The sequence below is a fragment of the Armigeres subalbatus genome, chromosome 2, assembly GCF_024139115.2.
Source record: "Armigeres subalbatus isolate Guangzhou_Male chromosome 2, GZ_Asu_2, whole genome shotgun sequence".
Taxonomy (NCBI): Eukaryota; Metazoa; Arthropoda; class Insecta; order Diptera; family Culicidae; genus Armigeres; species Armigeres subalbatus.
In genome coordinates, this window is record NC_085140.1 from 291922327 (window position 1) to 291944200 (window position 21874).

At 40.4% G+C, this 21874-nt stretch overlaps 1 long non-coding RNA gene across 1 annotated transcript; it reads right to left on the reverse strand.

The window, feature by feature from the left end:
* Positions 1 to 6390: 6390 nt before the first annotated feature.
* Positions 6391 to 17458, reverse strand: LOC134216538 (uncharacterized). Its single transcript, XR_009980712.1, has 4 exons — positions 17357 to 17458; positions 17254 to 17285; positions 16705 to 17071; positions 6391 to 6783 (listed from the first exon to the last, which is right to left on the reverse strand). It is a non-coding gene; the product is annotated as an uncharacterized LOC134216538 (long non-coding RNA).
* Positions 17459 to 21874: the final 4416 nt, after the last annotated feature.

Genomic DNA, 21874 nt, shown 5'->3' on the forward strand with positions numbered 1-21874 from the left:
CGGTCAGTGATGAAATTCATTTTTGTATCTTATAAAGTTCATACTAGTTGTATATAGAAAAATAAAACATAAGAGTTGTCTTATGATTTTTATCACTTCTATTTATGTGAAAAACTCATAAGACAAATCTTATGAAAAGAGAAGTCAACATGGCGAAATAAGTATAGAGCATCAACTGGGAAAACATTTGAGTATCGTCTGTTTCTATTTTCTTACAATCTCCAGATTAACCCAGTTAAGAGCCGGATATAAATTGTAGGATAAAATGTGTAAGTAAATGATTCCTCTAGTTAAAGTTTTCTATTGTGTTGTTAAGAAACAAAATCACGATTTATATTTTACAGAATTCTGTTGGCGACAAGGCGCATAAAGATTCCAGCCCATCGGTATCATTAAACGTTTTCCACCATCTGTAGAGGAAAATACCAGCGCGGCGGTGAGGCGATTCTCGAGTCTCCCAACTGATGCGTTGTAACCACGAAAAGACGAAATGATCGGGGTTGTGAAAAATCGCGCCAAACGGCATAATGACTGACTTGTTACATTTTCTTTGTAAGGGGAGAACATGAATTATTTCATATCAATTAATGCATCCAATTGTTGTACGATATTCTCAGTTATGGCACTGCGGGATAATAGATACGATTTGTGATCTATTGAAAACTGGGAAAGTGTCGGTTAATGTTGGTGAATTGTATATTAGTTTATTTTAAAGATCATTGAGCGTTTACACGAGTTTAAAAATTAATAAATAAATAATTTTTATTATGATTCGCGACTTTTATTTCCTTCTCTTTTGAATCTAGTTCTCCCACACATTATATACAAATCGTGTTGAAAATATTATGACCTTCATATGCAAGCATTATTGAAGTTCATAAGATTCTCTTATGAATTTCTTTATAGGCTTTGAAAAGGCTTAATATTTTCATAAGAATATCTGATGAAAATCATTCTCGGTCATATAACATTCAGTTCATAAGAAAATCGTACAAAGTTTATTAGTAATTCTTATAGCAAAAAAACATAAGATGTTCGTATGATTATCACTAGTTTTCTTGGTTGAGTGTACATTACTCCCAATAAATCCAAGTTATACTAACGCGGTATAGTACACACCTAAACTAAGCTGGGGTCAACCAGGCAAATAGCCAGTTAGTATGACTTTTAACCTATTTGGTTTTTAATTTTTCCAGAGTGTAGTTTCAACTGCAATATTTGTTTGCGTGTTGTACCTGCCGGGCCGTCCACAAAGTACGTCACGCCTCTAGGGGGGAGGGGGGTTCTGGGCAGCGTGACGATCCATACACAAATTTTAGGGGTTTGTTACAAAAAACGTGACGAAGGGAGGAAGGGGGGGGGGGACGGCGTCAAGATTGGTTCGGAAAAGCTGCCTACTTGTCTGCACAAACTGATTGTCAGAATCTGGGAAACTGAGCAACGACCGGATAAGTGGAAGGAAGGGGTCATATATCCCATCTACAAGAGAGACGACAAGCTGGAGTGTGAGAATTTTTGGGCGATTACTATCCCAAATGCCGCTTACTAAGTAATATCCCAGATCATTTTCCGCCGTCTATTATCAATAGTGGGCTGCAAAATGGTGGGTTGACATCAAGGAAGGAACGCCCAACAATGCTCTGGTCCCCACAAGTTCCTATCTCACGCTTCCACGGGTCGTCCGATGACAAAAGACCACCAGCTAAGGGTTGTGTACTTAGCTGGTAGTGCAGCCAGGGGACTGTTGTCCTTCTGACATCAGCTAGAGTGAGAAGGACGCCTCGAGTGTCTGTCTGTGCGGCTCAAACAGCGTCCCAGCGGCTGATCAACGAAATGCTGTATCGCGTCAGCTATACCTACACTGAAAAAAAATCCGTGGTAAAAACTACTATTTTGTAGACTACGCTCTGTTTTTAAAACAACCATGAAATTTCAGTAAATTTTACCGTGGTTCCAGAGAAATTCACAACTGTTTCAGTTCAAGTGACAACATTCCGCATGGGCCACAGTTGATTTCTACTGCGCGCATGGTAAAATCAAACGGGTTTGTTATCTGCTGAAAATCGTCGGTGCGTATTCTTAAAATAACCTTCGGAATGGTAGTTTCGACTGCAATATTTTTTTGCGTGTAAGGTGGCAGCCCTACCAGCGCGATATGGTCCAATGCACCGAATGAACACAATGACGTTTGACACGGGCGCTGTTTACTAAAAATGAACACTTGCATGAACTCGATGAATGAAAAAGTATTCATTCTTAGTAAACAGCGCACCGCTCAAACGTCAATGATGAACTCGGTGCATTGGACCATAGGTAACGCGACCCCGGTAAGGTAGCTTAGGGTCTGTTCACAAATTACGTAACGCTTCTGGGGGGAGGGGGAGGTCCAACTTGCGTTATACTTTGTTACACTAAAAGGTGGGAGAGGGGGTGGGTACTACCAAAGGTTATGCATAACGCAAATAAAAATTTATTTGAATGTCTTTTTTTAATCACTGTTTGAAGTAATTGCTGTTTATCGTTATCGTATATTAGTCATTATAGGAATCAAGCATGCTGATATGCGTAAAAATACCAAGCGAATATTGTAACTCTCGACACCACAATTCCGCAAAACTATGGGAGTATTACTTGCTGTTCGTAAATGCATCAAGTCGCGCATTTTGTGTCCTCCCGGATATTTGGCAGTTGAACAGTTGTGGGTTGCAATCACTGCCAAAGAGAATACAATCTTTTTATGTGTGATTTACACTCCGCCTGACATGATAAATAACGATTCTCTGATTGACACACATTTGGCGTCACTAGAATGGATCGTTAATCAAATGGGCCCTAATGATAGCATTGTTATTGTGGGTGACTTCAACCTCCGTGGCATAACCTGGCAGAGCGGCTCGAATGGTACTCTATTTCCAGACCCATCTCTTTCTTCCATGACAATGGCATCTAGATGCCTTCTTGATGCATACTGCACTGCGGGACTCAAACAGCTCAATTCAACTTTAAACGACAATCACCGAGCGCTGGATCTGTGCTTCGCTAGCGAAGATTTTTGTGACAATTACACTGTCATGCGGGCACCGTTACCATTAGTGAAAAACTGCAGGCATCACCCCCCTCTGCTTGTTAATTTGAACAGTTGGTCCCAATTTCAATTTAACGACACATCCGACAGCATTTTCTACAATTTCCGCAAGGCCGATTTCGAAAGAATGAATGCTTTTCTTCGCGATGTAGATTGGACAGAAATTGTCCTCGATAACGATGTCAATCATGCTGCATCTTTGATGTCCAACATCCTACTCTACGCCATCGAACAGTTTGTGCCGAAAGTAACTCGTCGCGAACCTGTCAAGCCGGAATGGTCGAATCCACAACTTAAGCGTCTAAAACGCTTCAAAAGGGCTGCTCTGAGAAGACACAGTAAACACCGCACTGATGCAACTAGAATTGCTTATGCTGAGGCCAATCAACAATATTCTAGGCTCAACGAGCATCTGTTCGCCATCCATCAAGCTCAAATTCAAAGCCGTCTCAAGTCGGATCCACGAGGTTTCGGGCAATACGTAAATAATCAACGACACCAGTCTGGTCTGCCGTCCTCAATGACTAACGGCAATGCAGAAGCTAGTACTGTGAAGGAAATCGCCGAATTATTCCGCTCCCAGTTCAGCAGCGTTTTCTCTGACGAAAAGCTTAGCGCTCATGACATCGCAGCCACCACAAACAACGTTCCTCAACTTTCTTTCGCAATCTCGCAATTGACTGTTTCATCCGACATGGTCTCACGCGCACTGAAAAAACTGAAAAGTTCAGTAGGTTGTGGCCCAGATCGCATTCCATCGATTCTGCTCAAGAAGTGTTCGTCATCCTTAGCGCTACCACTAGCCGCAATTTTCAACGCCTCGCTATCTACTGGTACGTTCCCGTCGAGCTGGAAGAACTCATATGTATTTCCCGTGCATAAGAAAGGATGTAAACGAAATGTCGTCAACTATCGAGGTATAGCTGCTTTGAGTGCGATTTCCAAATTATTTGAGTTGATCGTACTTGATAAGCTTGTGCATACATGCGCTCATTATGTATCCACAAACCAACATGGATTCATCGCCAAACGTTCTACCAGCACTAATTTAGCAATGTTTACATCATTCGTCACCAGCCAAATGGAGAAAGGTTACCAAGTTGATGCTGTCTACACAGACTTGTCTGCAGCTTTCGACAAAATGAACCACGGTATTGCGCTTGCTAAATTTGAAAAACTAGGCTTAAGTACCATTATACTCAAGTGGCTTCGATCCTACTTGACCGATCGCAAAATGGCTGTCAAAATCGGGGATCATGTTTCGTCGCCGTTTTCCGTTAGCTCAGGCGTCCCACAAGGTAGCCATCTCGGACCGTTTTATTTGTACTTTATATGAACGATGTTAATTTTATCCTAAGCTGCTTAACTCTATCGTACGCTGACGACTTAAAATTTTTTATGTCATAAGATGCCCAAGCGATGCTACGTTCTGCAGCGGCAACTCGAGGTTTTTGCAGCCTGGTGTCAGCTTAATCGGATGGTACTCAATGTCTCCAAGTGCTCCGTTGTTTCGTTCGGACGGAAGCATGTTCTATATCAACATGAATACTTGTTGTATAATAGTATCATCAAACGTGAAACGACCGTAAAGGATTTAGGCATTATGTTAGACTGCAAATTGACTTTTAAACATCATATATCGTATGTTGTGTCCAAAGCCTCATCACAATTAGGGTTTATCTTTCGCTTTGCTAAACAATTTAGAGATGTTTATTGCTTAAAAGCACTGTATTGCTCATTAGTCCGTCCTATATTAGAATATTCTTCAACAGTCTGGGCACCATACTATCAGAATGATACTCAACGAATCGAATCAATTCAGCGCAAGTTCATCCGCTTTGCTCTCCGTTTCCTTAATTGGCGAGATTCCTATAATTTACCAAGATATGAACACCGATGCATGCTTATAAACTTGGAAACGCTTCATGCTAGACGAAACGTTGCAAAAGCCTGTTTTATAGGAGATTTGCTTCAAGGCCATACAGATTGTCCTGATCTGCTTGAAAAAATTGAAGTAAATACGCGAAATCGTAATCTTCGCTCGCATTCATTTTTGTATATTCGTGCTTCTAGAACTAACTACGGAATCAATGAGCCCATCAAAAGCATGTGTCGAGTGTTTAATAGGTGTTACAATGTATTTGATTTTCATGTTCCTCGTATAACTAATAAGAATAGATTTAAGAGTATTTTGTGTTAGATATAGTGCATTCAATTTTTTGTTTGTATACCGTATAGTATGTCATTGGGGTGCGTATGTTTCACCTGTTGGCAGTTGCTGCTAAATAAATAAATAAATAAATAAATAAATGGTTATGATCGCAAATTCTATTTTCGTTTCTACTAGCTGCATTATTGATATCCTTGATTGATCATATGCCGTCCCTATTCTAACAGTGTTCAAAAAATACCAAAACCCAAATGCTTCAGAGAAGGAAAAAAATTTCACAGTTACGCGTTACATGGGGGAGGGAGGGGGTACCAAAAATGTTACTTTTTGTTACGGGGGGGAGGGAGGGGGTGAAAACCTCAGATTTTGCGTTACGTAATTTGTGAACAGACCCTTACTGAAGCCTCTCAAATGCCACGAAAAATGGAGATAGAAGAAAAAGAGAACGTTATTTTTGGCAACCGACCCGGCAACGAAATAAGGATTATGATTGGAAACTCGGTACCTGGAATGCCAGGACCCTGAATGAACCTGGACGAATGAGCCTTCTAGCTTGTGAACTGCAGAATATTGGAGAGTGAACGTGGCCGCTATTCAAGAAGTCCGATGGCCTAGATCCGGAGAACGTGAATTCCGAGCCGTGGACTCCACGACCAACACTGCATTCAAGTATAAGAACTATCACAGCGGCGGCGGAAAAGCATAGCATGGAATTGGTTTCGTACACAGCAAAAAAAGTTGTTGAATATTACATCGAAATCGCTGCAACCCGTTGAATCCATCGGTTGTTGAATATGGTCCAATGCACCGAATGAACACAATGACGTTTGAGACGGGCGCTGTTTACTAAAAATGAACACTTGCATGAACTCGATGAATGAAAAAGTATTCATTCTTAGTAAACAGCGCACCGCTCAAACGTCAATGATGAACTCGGTGCATTGGACCATTACACTGCTCGACGTACTCGTGAGCTTGCTGTGTAATAAACATGAGCGATGTAATTTCTGCCGATGTAATAAATAAGATGAGGTAATCGAAGCGATGTAAATGAATGTTATGTAAAATCGTCCTTAATGTTAATTTTCAAAGGGGGGAAATTTTCGGTTTAATTTTTATTGAATTTGAATCTAAATAATAGTTTATTGTTTTCATTTTATATTTTCTATGACATGCAATTTGAACAAAGAAAATTGATGTTATGCTCACAGATTGCGTTTTTTTTCTACCGCTGAAGCGATAGTGCGATTCAGCAGATTATGTATTGAGCATTATCCACACACCGATAGAATTATGTACTCGCAAAATAGAAACCTAATCGTTGTCCTGATCGGTCCATCCGCAGGTTATAATGGTAACACTAGCCACGGGAAGCGAGTCATCCTTAACATAAACTACCGATCACCGAAATGATATGGCGAAAGGTGAGCAACTTCTCACTAGAAATTCCTAGGTTAGTTCCAGACCATCGCGTATATAGACCATATCGAGCAACACGGAAGTCGGTGTTTTTGGACGACGTCGAACGCTGAAAATAAGTATAGGCGATGATTAGTGTTTTAATGAAATTGATTGATTTTAATTAAATTGAGGATTCCGCAGAATGGCCTCGAAGCAGGCTCAGAGGTCATTCTGGGATTCCGAAGGAATCTGATCCCTGATCCTTGGGATTCTGACGGAAATCTTTTTGAGATTCCGACGGGAATATGATCAAGAATCCAAATGGAATCCTTTTGGGTTTACATTGGAACTTCTTTTGAGATTTCAACGGGAATTCTTTTAAGATTTTAAATTGTAATTGTAATTTATTTATTATCATAACGGAAACCTACAGGAATCCGTTTGGGATTCCGGCGAGAATCCTTTTAAGATTTTTACGGGACTCCTTGTGCAATTCCGACGGAACTCTTTTTGGAATTAAGACAGGTTTTTTTTCGGGATTCCTCCGGGAATTCTTTTAAGATTTTAAATTGTAATTGTAATTTATTTATTGTCATAACGGAAACCTACAGGAATCCGTTTGGGATTCCGGCGAGAATACTTTTAAGATTTTTACGGGACTTCTTGTGCAATTCCGACGGAACTCTTTTTGGAATTAAGACAGGTTTTTTTTCGGGATTCCGACGTGAATCCTTTTAGGATACCGATCCTTTTCGGATATCAAAGAAACGTGTATTGAGGCTCCGAAATCTTTTTGAAATTTGGGCGGGAATCTTTTTGGGATTCCGATAAAAACACTTTTGGGATTTCGTCGGGACTCTTATTGGGGACTCTCATCGGAAAGAGGGTTTCCGTCAGAATCGTGTCATAATCTCAAAAGGACTCCTTTTGAAATCCCGACGGAAATCCTTTTGGGATTCCGACGGGTATCCTTCTGGGATTTCAACAGGAATCCTATTAAGATTACGACGAGAATTTTTTGGAATCCTGACGAAAATCCTCCTTCCGACAAGACTTCTGTTGATATTCCGACGGAATTCCTGTTGAGATACCGACGGGAATACTTTTGGGATTCTTACGGGTGTCTTTTCGAGATTTCGACGGAGCTCCATTAGGATTCCGACTGGTGTGAGAGACACCCTATTACAACGCCGCATTGATGATGGTAATGATGACTGTAACCACACTCACACAGGTCAACTATGTTACGCATGTGCAAGTATGCTTTACTGCAGAGCTAGACATGTGTGAGTGAGCATTACCGCGGAGCGAGGCTTTATAATACATCCGACCGTTGGCACGCGGGCCCTTTTTCTGCATCCAGTGCTCGTCGAGGTAGGTTGTGGTTCCCGGTGCAACCGGTTGGGTGATTCCGCTTGTGAACCGCGTTTGCGGAGTTGCACAACTGGTATCCTCTGAAAATACCTTTTGAGATTCAAATCGAAATACTTTTGGGATTTCAACGGGACTTCTTTTGAAGTGACGACGGGACCTTTTTAAGGATTCGGATTCCGATGAGCACCCTTTTGAGATCCCGACGGATTTTTTCTGGGATCCAGACGGAAATCCTTTTGGAATGCCAATGGGAACCCTTTTGAGATTCCGACGGAAATACTTTTGGGATAGCGACGAGAATTCTTTCGGGATATCGAAGGAACTACTTTTGAGATTCCGACGGGAGTTCTTTTGGGATTTAGATAGGAATCCTTTTGGAATTCCAAAGGGTCTTCTTTTCGAATCCCGACGGGAATACTGATTCCGATGGGAATCTTTATGAAATTTCGATAAGAATCCTACGGAATCCTATGGGGAAGTCTTGAAGATTCCGACGGGAATCCTCCAATGATTCCGATGGGAATCGTTTTGAGATTCAGATGAGAATCCTTAGGATTCGGAGGGGAATCTTTTTGGGATTCCGACGAGAATATGGTTTAGAATCCAACGGAAATCCTTTTATGATTCCGATGGGAGTCCATTTGGGATTTTAAGGTCTGAGGGAAGCTCTCGCGCGGTAGAGCGCTATTTTCGCAATTAAATGGCTATAACTCTGAATGAATCAGATGCGCTATCGTATATGTAAAAATAGTCAGCATGAGTAAACCACCTTAAGTTTGCATGGCGAAAGACATCTAACGCGGGTTTTCTCAACAGTAGGAACTTTTCACGAAAAACTATTCGGTTCCAGTCAGTAGGAAGGTGTCCGCTACTTCGCCTACCCAATATTTTTTCGATTAAGGTGCTTATTTTCGAGATATTAAACATTAGATGCCTTTCGCCATACTGATTTCCAAAACTTATCTCTTAGTGAGACGCTGTAAGCACGCTCAAAGCAGGCGATTCATTGGGAAGGAATTTCGCTTATCCCAACTGACAATCTCTTTGAAATTTATCAAGGAAAATTTGAATTAGTTCCTTCAGAAATTCCTCCGGGATTTCCTTCGGGAATTCCTCCGGGATTTCCTTCGGGAATTCCTCCGGGATTTCCTTCAGGAACTCGATTGGAAGTACATCACGGAAGTTCCTCCAGGAATTTCTTCGGAAGTTCCTCCAGAAATTTCTTCGCAAGTTCCCCTAGGAATTCTTTCGAAAGTTCCTCCAGGTATTCCTTCGGAAGTTCCTCAAGGAATTTCTCCCGGATTACCACCAAGAATTCCTCCCGAATTTTCACCAGGAATTCCTCCCGAATTTTCACCAGGAATTCCTCCCGAAGTTCCTCCAGGAATTCCTCCGGAAGTTCCTCCAGAAATTCCTCCGGAAGCTCCGCCAGGAAATCCTCCGGAAGTTCCTCCAGGAATTCCTCCGGAAGTTCCTCCAAAAATTCCTCCGAGAGTTCCTCCAGGAATTCCTCCGGAAGTTCCTCCAAGAATTCCTCCGGAAGTTCCTCCAGGAATTCCTAAGGATGTTCCTCCAGGAATTCCTCCCGAAGTTCCACCAGGAATTCCTCCCGAAGTTCCACCAGGAATTCCTCCCGAAGTTCCACAAGGAATTCCTCCCGAAGTTCCACCAGGAATTCCTCCCGAAGTTCCACCAGGAATTCCTCCCGAAGTTTCAGCAGGAATTTCTCCGGAAGTTCCTCCAGGAATTCCTCCGAAAATTCCTCCGGAAGTTCCTCCGAAAATCCATCAGGAAGTTTCTCCGGAAATTCCTCCGGAAGTTCCTCCGGGAATTCCTCCGGAAGTTCCTCCGGGAATTCCTCCGGAAGTTCCTCCGGAAGTTGCTCCGGGAATTCCTCCGGAAGTTGCTCCGGGAATTCCTCCGGATATTCCTCCGGAAGTTTCTCCGGGAATTCCTCCGGAAGTTCCTCCGAGAATTCCTCCGGAAGTTGCTCCGGGAATTCCTCCGGATGTTCCTCCGGAAGTTCCTCCGGGAATTCCTCCGGAAGTTCCTCCGGGAATTCCTCCGGAAGTTCCTCCGGGAATTCCTCCGGAAGTTCCTCCGGGAATTCCTCCGGAAGTTCCTCCGGGAATTCCTCCGGAAGTTCCTCCGGGAATTCCTCCGAAGTTCCTCCGGGAATTCCTCCGGAAGTTCCTCCGAATTCCTCCGGAAGTTCCTCCGAAAATTCCTCCGGGAATTCCTCCGAAGTTCCTCCGAGAATTCCTCCGGAAGTTCCTCCGAATTCCTGCGGAAGTTCCTACGGGAATTCCTCCGGAAGTTCCTACGGGAATTTTTCCGGAAGTTTCTCCGGGAATTCTTTCAAAGATCCTCCGGGAATTCATCCGGAAGTTCCTCTGGGAATTCTTCTGGAAGTTCCTCCAAGAATTCCTCCGGAAGCTCCTCCGAGAATTCCTCCGGAAGTTCCTCCGAAAATTCCTCCGGGAATTCCTCCGGAAGTTCCTCCGGGAATTCCTCCGGAAGTTCCTCCGGGAATTCCTCCGGAAGTTCCTCCAGGAATTCCTCCGGAAGTTCCTCCGGGAATTCCTCCGGAAGTTCCTCCGGGAATTCCTCCGAAAGTTCCTCCGGCAATTCCTCGGGCAATTCCTCCGGAAGTTTCTCCGGCAATTCCTCCGGAAGTTCCTCCGGGAATTCCTCCGGAAGTTCCTCCAGGAATTCCTCCGGAAGTTCCTCCAGGAATTCCTCTGGGAATTCCTCCGGGAATTCCTCCGGAAGTTCCTCCAGGAATTCCTCTGGGAATTCCTCCGGAAGTTCCTCCGGGATTTCCTCCGGAAGTTCCTCCGGGATTTCCTCCGGAAGTTCCTCCGGGATTTCCTCCGGAAGTTCCTCCGAGAATTCCTCCGGAAGTTCCTCCAGGAATTCCTCCGGAAGTTCCTCCGGGAATTCCTCCGGAAGTTCCTTCGGGAATTCCTCCGGAAGTTCCTCCGAGAATTGCTCCGAAAGTTCCTCCGGGAATTCCTCCGGAAGTTCCTCCGGGAATTTCTCCGGAAGATTCTCCGGAAGTGGACTAGTCATCAACACGTCGAGGACGGAATACATGATAGGAAGAGGCTCAATAGAGGACAATGCAAGCCACCCACCACGAGTTTGTATCGGTGGTGACGATATCGAGATTGTTGGGTGACTTCCGATAACGATACCAGCAGAGAAATTCGGAGGGCATCATGGCAGGAAACCGTACTTCGGACTCTGCAAAACGCTCCGATCGAATAGAGTTCGCCGCCGTACCCTGACTATCTACAAAACGCTTATTAGACCGGTAGTTCGTCACGGACACGAGACCTGGACGATGCTCGTAGAGGACCAACGCGCACTTGAAGTTTTCGAAAGGAAAGTGGTGGTGTCCAGATAATGGACGGTACGTGGAGGAGGTGAATGAACAACGAGTTGCAACAGCTGTTGGGAGAACCATCCATCGCTCACACTGCGAAAATCGGAAAACTGCGGTGGGCCTGGCACGTAGCCAGAATGTCGGACAGTAAACGGTGAAAACGGTTCAAGTAGAGGACAATTTGCGGACCCTCCGCAAACTGCGTGGTTGGCAACGTGCAGCCATAGACCGTGCTGAATGGATAATCTATTCACTTCACAGGCCACTCTCGCCTTAGGGTGCGGCTAGGGTAGACACGAAGTGCGATGCGAAGCGTCCATACGATTTGACAGCTCCTTATTTTTTATTGTTATTCCCTTGCGTGCAATTTTCGCGCGGCGTCGCGTAGACGAGAGTAAATACCTAATAACTTCGACGTCGTAGCGCTGCAGGAAATCAGCTGGACAGGAGAGAAAGTGTGGAAAAGCGGGCATCGAGCGGCTACCTTCTACCAATTGCTTTATATAAGATAAAAATTACACTCTGAAAGCCGATTTTCATCATATTGAAGCAAGAAATAATCTGCTTTTGCACTTCGCTTTTAAAATGATAAGTCCAAATCTTTTTTTTTTTGCTCAAATTCGAAATTTGCGAAAATTGTTTAAGTGAGTTTTAGCGCTTCAATTTTATTCTACTTCATATTCCCGTTGTCATCGCTAATTTATTGCATTATTATCTGCCCATGACAACAATAAATTCCCAACTTTTTGATGACATGTAAGTAAATATAATAATAATACTGAAGAAAATTTATGAAAATGTTTTAGTGTCAAAGTGCGCAGAATTAATTCTATAGAAGCCACGCATAATAAAGCACGCTCACGGTAGCATGATTGAGATGATTAAGCGAAATAAGGTACAGTGGGGCAATTAAGTAAAAAATCGTATATTCTATGTTCATCAAGTCATAAAAGTTGAATATAATATTGAAATTGATCATATTTATGACATAACGAATCATCTATCCAATCTTTATACGCCTGCGAACAAGATCTTTGAAAAATACTTTTAGGATACAAAAGCTGGGTAGACACCTTTACGTGGTGTGTTACGGGGTAAGATCTACCACGGTCACATTGCCAGCTACAGGCAAATCCTGACCCAACGAAAACCTTTCCCAATTTCCAATTCTGTAGTACTTATGAAATTTTCGATAAGTCATTAAGTAAATACTACACTAATCCTTCCTTCCAATTTCCTAGATGCTTCCCGACCACAAATAGTAATACTCATAGCCCTGTAATGTTTTTCTTAGATTGGAATCAAGGATTAAACCCCCCTTGATTTCTGATAGCAGTCTGGAAAAGCATTTCAAAAATAACATGACTATAATTAAAGTGACCAATCTTCTAATGTTGTGCTAGTACTTCTTTTATTTTCAGAATTGTCATCACATCTATCACCGAGGAAAGAAGCTTACGTTACCGTCTACTAATGATGATATCCTTCTTTTCTAATTTATAGTGAACATAGTTATTCTGAACACGACGACAACCATCACTTGCCGAATGGAGCATTTCATAACTTTTAAATAGCTTCGCTCCCAACGAAAAAATCATTAATATTATATTTCATTACTATTTGTACCAACAGGAAGCGTTTGGTACGGGAGGTCCACGCTTTCTTCCTTTCCCCTCGATTTCATGGTATGGATCGACTTGAAGATTTTACAAATTCTGAAGTCGCTCAGTATCTAGAAATCATCTCTGCGGTACATACTGCGTAGTTGGCCTGGCCGTATGAAAAGAAAAATGACGGAATTTAGAAAACCGTCATTTTCCAGGATGCTTTCAAGTATTGGCTGCGCAAGTATGAGATTAGATTAGATTAGATTAGATTAGACAAAATATTTGGAAAACAAAAAAAATCGGTTTCAATTTTTCACTTGCCCCACATGTGGGGTAAGTGAAATGATTTTAAAAGAGGATATAAGAACACATTTTCTGTTCATATATTTCATGCAAATGATAATTATATACTGAATAGAACATAATTGTAATCTGTTGTGATGCTTTTTGACACTTCATGAAAGTCAAAGGGCACTAGAGTGCCTCCATTAAATGATTTTTATGTTTTTATGTTTTCTTCACTTGAATTTTTTGAGATCTAATATCTCATCTCCATTTGTGTCTAACACTACTTACTATTTCAGGTTAATAGTAAGAATGAACCTTGGCGATAATGCAGAGAAATTATCTTTGAAATATTCATCAAACCTGGAATCATATTGTGTTTCATTAACAATCCGCTTATAATTTCAGTAGAAGAGTCTACATTAACAAATAAATAAATTTTATAAGTTTCAAATAAATAAATCATAATTGTTGACATATTTGCAATAGTAGTGATTCTTGCATTTAAGCTATATAAATAACACTTTTTTTCACGAATTATTTATCAAACATGGATTATTTAAAACACTGACACGCTTGGCACTTTGGGTTCCTGATTTAGTATTACCACGTATCACTGTAATAACCAAAAGCGTTCGAATGAGTTCGAATTGGTATCATTTGATTATATACGCTTAATAGAAATTATTTGTGTTTGGAATGCCCCACCCATGGTAAAAAACAGGCAAAGCAATAAAATATTTTTTTCAAAATTTTTGATGGTCATATCAATATTTTTGTGGCTGGAATTCAAAACTACAAAGAAAACCAACTTATCAATGCACTAATTGAATGTGTTATGGAAACCAACATAAAAAAAATATTTGTGTTTATTGACACGCAAAACAACTTGTGCAAAAAAAAACTTGAAAGGGTTATAAACTTTTACTCTCCCATGTTGAAATGGTTCATTATTTTACGTTTCACTTATTTAACGCATTAATTTGAATGATTGTGAAGTGAAATTGAATAATTCTGTGCTTCATCATCGTTTTTTCACTTGCCCCATTTACCCACTTACCCCACTGTACCTTACGTACTTTTAAAGGAACTTTTGGTTACTTGCGACGGGTTGCATCAGCTGTTGGGAGAACTATCCATCGTTCACACCTCGAAAAACGGAAGACTACGGTGGGCCGGGTACGTAGCCAGAATGTCGGACAGTAATCCGGTGAAAATGGTTCGCGACATCGATTTGACGAGAACAAGCAGGCAAGGTGCCCAGCGAGCAAGGTGGACCGATCAAGTGGAGGACGATTTGCGGACTCTACGCAGAGCACACTGCGTGGTTGGCGACTTGCAACTATGGAACTAGCTGAATAGAGAAGACTTTTATATGCCCAGCACAGGCCACACCGGCCTTTTTCTGAAAACAAATTAAAAAAAAAACTTCAAATCGATAATTATGAAAATTAGGGTAAAGTGTCCAATAGTGGACCCCCAACCAATAGTGGACCCTCCAGCCAATTTTTGCATTATTTCAGCACAATGTAAACATTTTGCTATGAAACTCCATCGGGAGAACCTACCTTACAGTCCTATGATTTGATTACATGCATTTGAAATGCTATGTAAAGTAAAATTAGATGATTTTTTACAATTCTATAAAAATAAACACGAGAGTGTCCATTATAGGAATATTTTGGGGGTCCATAATAGGGAAGAAGAACGTCCCGAAACGAAACATGAAAATCAAATGAAGTGTCGGCTATAGGAAAGCAATTTCCTATTATGGACCCCCAGGGGGTCTACTATAGGGCGAATTCAGTCAGACTTTAAAATGTTAATTTCAACGAATAACGTCGTGTATTCGAGTGTGTTATGTATGTATCGTGAAGAGGAGATGTAGAACTTGTTATTAGAAATCAAGCAGAATTAATATGTTGTGAAATTCTACTCCTTATGACAGGGAGAGCAAAATTCCGCTACTAGGGGGTCCACTATTGGGCGTTTTACCCTATTATGAGCTTTTAGTGGAATGTCTTTACTTGTCATAAGACGAGTTTGTTGGGCCCTCCTGCGGTAAAATGCGCGACAACAAAGCAAGACCATGCTGAGGATGGCTGGGTTCGATTCCCGGTGCCGGTCTAGACAATTTTCGGATTGGAAGTTGTCTTGACTTCCCTGGGCATAAAAGTATCATCGTGTTAGCCTCATGATATACGAATATAGAAATGGTAACTTGGCTTAGAAACCTCGCAGTTAAAAACTGTAGAAGTGCTTAATGAACACTGCTGCGAGGCGGCAATGTCCCAGTGGGGAATGTAATGCCAATGAAGAAGAAGAAGTCGAGTTTGTACAATTCCATTTAATTCCACCACTTGGTTGTACCTTTGATAGATACGTTTTCCGACATCAACAGTAAAGCCTTCTTCCAGGCCTTCTTCAGTATTTCGTACATGACTCGATTTGGAAACGATGTCAAACAGCTACATTGCGCTGCAGTGTATTGCAAATGACGTCTAAAATGCGTTGCAGTTTTCGAACGGCTAGTATGTATACCATCAGAATCTTAGTAGAAGACTTAAGTCGAGTCAAGTACGAGACACTGAAGACGGCCTTACTGTTGAGGTTGAATTACGTATCTGTCCAGATACAATTAAGTGGTGGAATTCAATGGGATTGTACAAACTCGTCTTATGACAAGCTCCTTGGAATCCCAATTCCAAATTTCCTTCAAATATTCAATAGGGTTCCTTATTGAATCTCAACTCTTCTGCGACATTTAACGAATACATTCTTTCGAAATCATAAATCACAATCCTCTGGGAATTTTAAACGGATTCTGTTCGGATTACATTTGCAATCCCAAAAGGATTCCCTCAGGAACATCAAAACTATTTCCTTCGGAATCTGAAAAAGTTGTTGTTCAGAATTCCAAAAGAATTCTCTTCTATTACGTTTCTAGTACGGATTGTAATAATTGGTAATAAGGTTTCAAATACGAAATGTGAGGAAAATCCCACAACACTTGAATGAACATTATTTTGCTTGTTTAGTGGAATGTCTTCACCTATCATAAAACGAGTTAGTACTATTCCATTCAATTACATCACGTTATAATCTTTACAGACACGTAGAACGACCTCAACAGTAATGCAGTTTGTGTCTTGCACTTGACTCAAGTAGAAATACGTAGCTGTAAAGATTACAAAGTGTAAATGGAAAAGTAATACATTACTGGTTTCATGGCAGGTGCCCCCTACACTTGTTTTGCCGAGTATTTCGGTAAAATGAGAATATCAACATTCAATAGCTCACCTAACACAACAGAAATGCAAGCATCGCTGAAGAGCTCATGAAATGCATATAAAACTAACCTTTAAATAAGTTTTTGATTTTTGTTCAAGCTCACCTGTAGATTGCCTCAGCTATTCTGTACAAAATGATAAAGTTTTGCGAAGGGCCAGGACATCCGGAAATGGGTTGATATCAAAAAGTGGGTATTTACAGTGGACTTCCTATGCAAATGAATCCTGGCATTTGTCTTGAACTGCACAATACCGTCATTTTCCGGATAGGTAAAAGTGATTCACACATCGAAAATGCATCCTCTACTTGCCGGAACACAAATGAGCAACTCAACGATGCGCTTACTGTGGCATGTTGTTGAAGAACACAGGACGAAGGAACACCACACGCGTCCCGGACGAAGAATGATGTTGGTTTTGATTGGTCGTTCGCTTGTTTCTCCCGAAATGAAATGTCGAATAGTTTACGACCTGAAAGATGAAAAAGAATTATGTTATTTAGTAAATACATTAGAATATTATCATTTTCCGGGAAGTCCGGGAAGCAATAACGGACCAACACAATAATCTATGGTTCTTGGAAATAAAATCCTATGCAAACAAAAACAAAAATATCACGAGCTGTCTAGACAAAAAAAGTGCACTAAACTCACCTTTATCGAAGCGGTTTGGGGCCATTAATATGCTGTAAAGAAAACGAATATTTATGGAATGTTAGAACTAGTTTTAAAATTCAATTATAATTGCAAATCTTACCGGGAAAAACTCAAACAATTCCCAAGAAAATTCTCCCATTTCACGACTGCTTGCTTGGGAGATGAAATATGCAATATGGCGGCGTCGAAGTCAGCAGTCGACAATCGTCAACTTGGGTGCAGTGTTGCGGAATTTAAAAGTACATTATAACCGAATGCGATAAAGCATAAAATCTGTGTAATTTTACACAAACAAATTAGAACCATTTGGTTGCATTTGATTGTATGTAAAATTTGCGTTATAAATGATGTGAATATTAATCAATCTCAACGTAATGATGAAAAGATATTTCGTTCCTGTGTAATTTGAAGCCGACGTAATAACGCATAAAAATTATGTAATTTTGCATCAGACTTTTGCGTTTACATAGCTTTTTTATTACATCAGCATGGAATACGTCGATGCTTATTACAATTCTTTTTGCTGTGTAGTGATGGGCAAGCAGATAAAGCGAGTGATGCGGTGGAATCCCATTAGCGAACGAATCTGTGTGTTGAAGATACGGGGAAAATTCTTCAATTACAGCCAAATCAACGTTTACGCACCGACAAACGATATTTAAATCCAACGACGTGAAGGACACGTTTAATGAATGTCTTGATAAAGCCTACCCAAGTAACAATTTCCATGCTTCTTGGATTTATTTAATTCTTATAGCGGATTTATAATAGCAATCACCATAGCTAGTTGCTCAGTTTTATTGTCGATCTTATTGCTATCAATAAACCTCTCATAAATATGCTGAAAAAGCTTCAAACTTATTTACCTTATGAGCGACTCTACAGTTGTGATGGGGAGTGTGATAAATCCTATTTCCACAGCTCGATCAAAACCAAAATTTTTGGTCGTAATGTGGTGAAATGAGTAACCCCAATAAGGGAACGTCCACAAATTACGTAACGCTTAGAGGGGGGAGGGGGGGTTGAGTGAAGTGTGACGACCCATACAAAATTTTCAGAAGCTTCATACAAAAAGTGTGACATAGGGGGGAGGGGGGGTTGAAAAAGTCCTATTTTTGCGTTACGTAATTAATGGATCTTCCCTAAGAATATTTGCAGTGCAAAGAGTTTATAAAGGTGTTTAATAAGAGCAACATTTTTCTAATCGAAATTTATGATGGCCATATTGAAAATGGAGAAGAATTTTCAAGTCGGTAAAATTTATCTCTGACATGCATGATTAGGTAATGTTTTCACCGCGTAAAACCCTTTTGACGTAGGACTTACGTCTTTCTTTACTATACTAGGTGTCATTTAGATTTTTGGAAATCGAGAGCGTTACGCTGGAAGGGAAGATTTTGAACGTTACTAGCGCCTTTATCTTTCGATGGATTTTTAAGATTTATATATCAATCGACTCGGACACTCTCCACCATTTTGCCTATTCCATTTAAACTTATGATTATTAACAATAAGCTATTGAAAATTTCAATTCTTGTCAAAGCCAGTACAAATTTCATATGTAGCCAATCCCGTGCATTCCTAACACGGACATCAGAATGCGGTATGTCAAGGGCCTTCGGGTCTACCGGAAGATTTTCTTTGTGTATAAAAGTCATTTCAATTTGTGACAGCAGCGCGTACTGACGTGCTTTTTGCTCGCGCATTTTTCGTTTCGTTCGTTCGTTCGCTGTGTTCACCTACACAGCGGCAGCATGCAGTCACCAGCGGTAGAACTGCCGGTAAGTCGGCGAATATGCATGAAAGAAGTGGGCGCATTTTTTTGTCATTCTGTGTTTGATGATGGTCGGATGCAGTGGTGTCGGTTGCGATGGATGCAATCGCCCATCGCATCGCTCGGAGTTCACGGCTAGAGGCCGATGATTTCTAAGGCAGCGAGGGCAGCGGTGGTGGATGAAGAAGAATAAAATTAGAGAGATTTGGTCCGCTCATCCAGGTGATTGGTTTCATAATCCAGGATGGGTACGAGTCATGTCATATGATTGACCATATGTTAAGTTGTGCTTGGTACTAAACGACACGTGTATTAAAACATGATTATACTATAACAGTTCTGATTCCCCAGCAAAAAAAATCAACAACACTGGGGAAAACAAAAATTTGATCAAAATAATTACTTTCATTTATTTGCAGAAGGCATTATAGCAATTAAAGATGCACAATCAGAAATAGTGTTTGTTGCGCAAATTTACGCACCATAGATTTAAATAAATCGATCATCCTTAAATGCGTCTTAATTGTAAGCTATTGTTTATCTGACATAATTGCTCACTCAGATGCAATTGAATAGTAGTGAAGAGATGATCCGAAGTGTATTCTGTCACCGAATATGTAAGTGTTTTATTGTATAATTTATGTTTTAATAATAAATGTTCCTAGCTTTGTAGCTGATCAATCGGCAAATGATGAGTTGTCTAATTGTGCTGTAAGATTCGGTTTTCGATCACCTCTTCGCAACAGTGTTAATATCCATTTTAGATTAGAAAATTTTGCTGTATTACATGTGAATGTTTTAAAAAAAGTCCGCAAAAAATAATTTCCAGAAGAATATTTAAATAAAATTTTATCTTATTCTTTGTTTTTCATTTTCTGAGAAATTGTATTATTAAACTTGACGTAGACTCGGAGTTTGGAACCAAAATAAAAAATATTTTTTCGTTGACGTTTTGGCAGTACCTCCTCTATTTTAGTAGAATTACTGCTCCTTGACTTGTTTCTTATTGTTGTGATTTTTTTTCAGCAGTAAGCACGCATGTTAGCAAAAAGAAGCAACGAAATTGATGCTGTATTTCTTTGTTTGGAAAACGGGACAGTTCCCCTAAAATAGCACATTTTGCCCAAGTCTGAAAATTTTATAAATAGAATTTTTAAACTTCATATACTATCATCAATAAGAAATCTATAAATGCCCTACATTTGCTTGAGTAAAGCAATTCTAATTATGTATTTAATTATTAGTTTTATTTCCAGAAGCTTTGAATAAACAAATTGCTAATAATTCTACACAGCATGGAAGTTGTCGTTTCCAATATCAATACCTATAATCAATATCCATAGATCCAAAAGTTAAATGTAAATACGTTACGTTTATACAAGTCCTACGTCTACTCGCGGTTATGTTGAAAACATTACCCATTGCTTTTTTTTGATCATTGATTTTCATTAGAAATATATTGGGGAGAAATATCAATATATTCAAGGTAAATTTGGGATATTGCTGCTACAATTATTATAAATATAATGGCCAAAACTAAAGACACTATATACAAAGACGGGAAGTCTGATCCCTGAACAAATAAATCACCAGGCAACTCTGCGTGCGCAACACTGCTGATACTGGATATACTTTCCAATTTGGTCTATACGAATTTCATAATTCAAAAATATTTGATTTATATCGTGTTCAACCACCCAATAAAAAGCCACAATTCACTATAAACATGTTTAATTGATTTTCAACCGCATACGAACACTTTTTTACCTAAATCCATCAAAAAATATTTAAATAACAATACAAACATATTTATTCGTGCTGGTTCAAATGAACCTTTGCCAAATGTTGCGCGCGATATTTTGGAATGACAGGTCTCTTGCTCGATTGGAATGACACTGACAGTAAATTTGGAATTCCAATTGGAACATTTCCCGTCTTTGTTTATAGTGTCTTTAGCCAAAACTACATTATTTTGAGAGCGCGTGGTGTTCAATTTTACTTTTTTCCTAGTTTTCACCATGAAATTGAACACGCTCATCATTCCGATGGAAGCACATTGTATAACAATCCGAAAATAATTACTATGTCTGAAACTTGATTATGCATATGTACAACATGTGATAGATTTAGTTCGGAAAAGGTATTGGAGGGTAACCGCCCCTTCGGTGGGGTTTGATCCCACGACCCCAGTGAAAATCATGATGAGAATGACTACTAAAAAATATTATTTTCGGATTCGTACATTCAAAGTTAATTGCCTATATGCCGGGTATTAAGCCACCCGGAGTGGAAATTAATTACTATGTCTGAAACTTGATTATGCATATGTACAACATGTGATAGATTTAGTTCGGAAAAGGTATTGGAGGGTAACCGCCCCTTCGGTGGGGTTTGATCCCACGACCCCAGTTCGCATGACAGGTGCTTTCCCTACTAAGCCTGTCATGCGAACTGGGGTCGTGGGATCAAACCCCACCGAAGGGGCGGTTACCCTCCAATACCTTTTCCGAACTAAATCTATCACATGTTGTACATATGCATAATCAAGTTTCAGACATAGTAATTAATTTCCACCCGGAACATTATTATAGGCAATTAACTTTGAATGTACTGATCTCGAGTGGCGATCTCTCTTCGCTTGTGTGGTCGTGTTGGGATCTGACGACCAAACTGGCACAACCTCACACAACCCTACTTCATTGAGCGCCGTTGCTGATGAAGCAAGTGTGTAGGAGCCGGACAATACTAAATACTCATCCTACTTGGTTGACATGATGTGTACAAAAATACATTTGAGAGAGTTAGTTCTGAAAATGTATTGCGAGAGATCGGCTGGTACCTGGT